This window comes from Alexandromys fortis, unplaced genomic scaffold (genome assembly GCF_014885135.2).
Source record: "Alexandromys fortis isolate MF-2015 unplaced genomic scaffold, M_Fortis_MF-2015_v1.1 scaffold_30, whole genome shotgun sequence".
NCBI classification, from domain to species: domain Eukaryota; kingdom Metazoa; phylum Chordata; class Mammalia; order Rodentia; family Cricetidae; genus Alexandromys; species Alexandromys fortis.
The window spans coordinates 12,023,214-12,026,860 of NW_026067922.1; positions in this window are offsets into that span (position 1 = coordinate 12,023,214).

Consider the following 3,647-nt stretch of genomic DNA (forward strand, 5'->3'; position numbering starts at 1 on the left):
TCTCTCTCTCTCTCTCTCTCTCTCCCTCTCTCTCTCTCTCTCTCTCTAACACATACACACATGTGCACACACAGACACATACAAATACAAATAATATTTAAAAAATCTTTTATGAAATAAAGTAGAGGGTAGGGGAAGCATTGAATTGGATGTAACAAGTCTGTAATTGTATGAGTGAGCTGGTATCCAATGGGGGAAATGTGGGGTGCCGCTCTAATTGCTGCTCAGAGCTGAGAAAGGAAGATGGGCAGGCCACACTGAGAACTGTGCCAGGCAACAACACGCCATCGCACACGTGAACACCAACTACCTTTGTTTTGACTCCCCTTGTCAACAACAAGCTTGTCCTAATTTCTCAGATCTCAGCCCCTGCTTCATGCATCATCCATGCAAGGTCTCCTGAACTCTGACCTCTGGTCCCAACCTGAATTTAGGACAAGAGCCAAAATTCAGTGACATAGACACAGTGAGAAGTGCGGCCTAGAAGGTAAAGCCCCAGGGAGGGGTTTAATATGAAGTCTGTGGGCTCTGCTACTTCCAGTAGCAGAGTCTGGCCTTGTCCGTGTCCTGCCTTGCCTAATTAGTGACCCTGTTCCCTAAGATCCGTGCCTCTGGCTCCTCTAGGAACCATAGACTCTACTCTGAGTTCTGCACCTCTATAGTCTTAGCCATACCTGTTAGTGTTAATGGCACGTGGTGACTTCTGTGGTCTCATGGACAGGTTTCCAAGGCCACCAGTCCTGGAGCAGGGACAGGACCCCAAGGGTTTGGCTTCTAGTGCAGACTGTATCTGCTCAGGACAGCTGGGAAGAGTGCAGCAATGGGTAATTAAACACATTAGTTACTGCCAGCATGTTCACAGAAGCTGGGCAGAATCAACGGGGAGCCGTCCATTAGCATCTTGTCCATAATGGCCTTGCTCCACAGAGAGGAACCCCCACCTTCTCCACATGAGGGGCTGACGGTGACACAGCCAGGAGTTGTTTGCTGAACAAGAAGTGGCTGCTTATGTCTTCTGCTATCCCCCCTCCTCTAGAGGACTCCCAAACAGTCCACCCTACAGGCATCCCCTCCCCCAGGAAGCCACCCTGATTTCACTGAGGTCCCTTCCTGGGCTGCATGGCTCTGTCACCAGAGACGGCCAGGACCCAGGGAAAGGGGTCCACCTTCTGTATGGGAGACTACAGAGCTTCTGGACCCAGGGAAAGGGGTCCACCTTCTGTATGGGAGACCACAGAGCTTCTGGACCCAGGGAAAGGGGTCCACTTTCTGTATGGGAGACCACAGAGCTTCTGGACCCAGGGAAAGGGGTCCACTTTCTGTATGGGAGACCACAGAGGTTCTGGATAGGTAAGGTGGATATGCAAGCATCAGAACCCACTCTTGCTCCTTCTGGGGATGAGGGAGTTATGTGCTGGAAATCTGAAGATGCTCAGGAGACCCCAAGGAGAGCAAACAGACTCCACTGGGTTTGGGTTCAGGTACTCCAGGCAGCAGAAACTAATGAAATCCTCAGGACACAAAGGGGAGGAAAGCTCATCCACCAATCAGAGCCCTTGTATCATCAGTCAAGGCCAGGACTCAGAACCCCTGGAGAAAGAGCCTGAGTGGCCCAAGTGGTCCAGTGCCCCATTGCCAGGTAGGTCCTCATGCATGTCAATCCATCCAGCCTTCACCCACAAGCTGGGTGGACACTGTTGCTATTCCTCACATCACAGCTGAGGGAGCAGAACTGTGAGACAACCAAGCCACGTGCATATGGTCACACAGCCGGTAGGCAGAATCCAAGAAGAAAACAAACATGCTGGCCTCTGGCACCTTCCCTGAGCCAGTCTGCCTTGAGGAATCATTAATATACACATCTACTCAGAATGAATGAGGGAATGAATTAACAAATGAGTCCATCGAGGGCAAGGCTGGCTTCTTCAGAACTATTCCTACTCAGAGAGGCAGGTGTGGGAGGATCTCGGTCCTCCCTCCCTCCCGAAGGATGGGTGATATTTGCCGGGGTGTGGAAAGGCTAACATGTCTGTCACCGCTGAGGTGATTACTTCTCCAGCACTGGCCTTTCGACAGAACTGTGGGCTGAGCAGTCCCCATGTTCCTCCTCTGTAATCTGTGTCCAGTGCCCATGGGAAGCAAAGAGAAGAGGTGGTGGGAAGGCTGGGTGGTTCTGGATAGTAAGGGGGACCTACAGCACTAGGAAATGTCTCAGGAGAGACAGCGCCGGTCAGTCTCATGGCCAGGGTCAGCTCCTCTAGTGAGCTCCGTCCCTTGGACCCACCCAGATTTCTCCCCAGTCAGAACACACAAGTCACAAGCACAAAGTGACAAGAGCTCCCAGGATCTGAGTTTTATTCCTAAAATGTTGGCGGGTCCCCAGCGGGCTAAGGCAGGTCCACCCTGTGGGTGGGCTCCCTCAAGGCTATGTCTGTTCCCATTTGGCATATGGGGCACATGTGTGGGCAAGAGGAAGGCCCCGTGACAGGAAATGGGCCCTGGGAGAGGGGCTGCCTGCTCCTTTGGAGTGTGTGGTTAAAGAGTCTAAGCCTGTCCCAAAGCCGATGTGTGAAGGGGGCAGGAGAGTAGAGAGCTCATCCCCTGAGGAGCTGTTTCACTCAGCATCCATGCTGAAGGGCTCCACATAACCCTGGCCTGCAGAAAGTGTGACCAAGCTCCTGGGAAAAGGGCTCAGTTGATCACGTGATTGTTTGGGTGGCATGAGGACCCAAGTTCAATTCTGTCTTAGTCACTGTTCTGTTGCTGTGAGCAGACACCATGGTTAAGACAACTCTTACAAAAGAAAAGCATTTAACTGGGGGCTGGCTCACAGTTCCAGGGGTTTAGACCACGGTCATGGTGGAAAGCAGGCAGGCACCAACGGGTGCCGGAACCTGCTGAGAGATTCACATCCTGATCTGCAGGTTTCTGGTAGAGAGAGACCTGGGTACGGCCTGATCTTTTGAAACCTTAAAGACCCCTTCCCCCGAAACACTTTCTCCAATAAGACACACCTCCTAGCCCTTCCCAGACAGTACACCCACAGGAGACCAAGAATACATAAGCCTATCAGGGTCATAATCATTTAAACCACCACAAACCCCAAGGACCTACATCTAAAAGCTGAGCTTGGTGGCACACACTTGTAATCCAAGTAGTAGAGACGAGAAGATCTCTGAGATTTGAGTTCCAAGACAATAAAAGATTGTGTCTCAAAATAAATAAATAAAAAATAAAAACTAACTAACTAACTAAATAACTAACTAAATAAATAAATAGACAGGACAGGCATGGTAGCACACACCTTTAATTCCAGCACTCAGAAACCAGAGGCAGTTGGAGCTCTGTGAGTTCAGGGCTAGCCTTGTGTATATATAGGACAACCAAGGCTACACACACACACACCTGTTTCAAAAAAAAAAAAACAAACAAGCAAACAAAGAAATATGGTTTGGAGATGGTGCACACCTTTAATCCCAGCACTCAGAATGGCAGGTGAATTTCTATGAGTTCCAAGTCAGTCTTTTCTACATAGTGAGTTCTAGTAGAACCAAGGTTACACAGAGAGATCCTGTCTTGAAATAAAGGAAGGGAGGAAGGGAAGGAAGGAGGAAGGGAGGGAGGGAAGGAGGGAGGGAGGGAGGGAA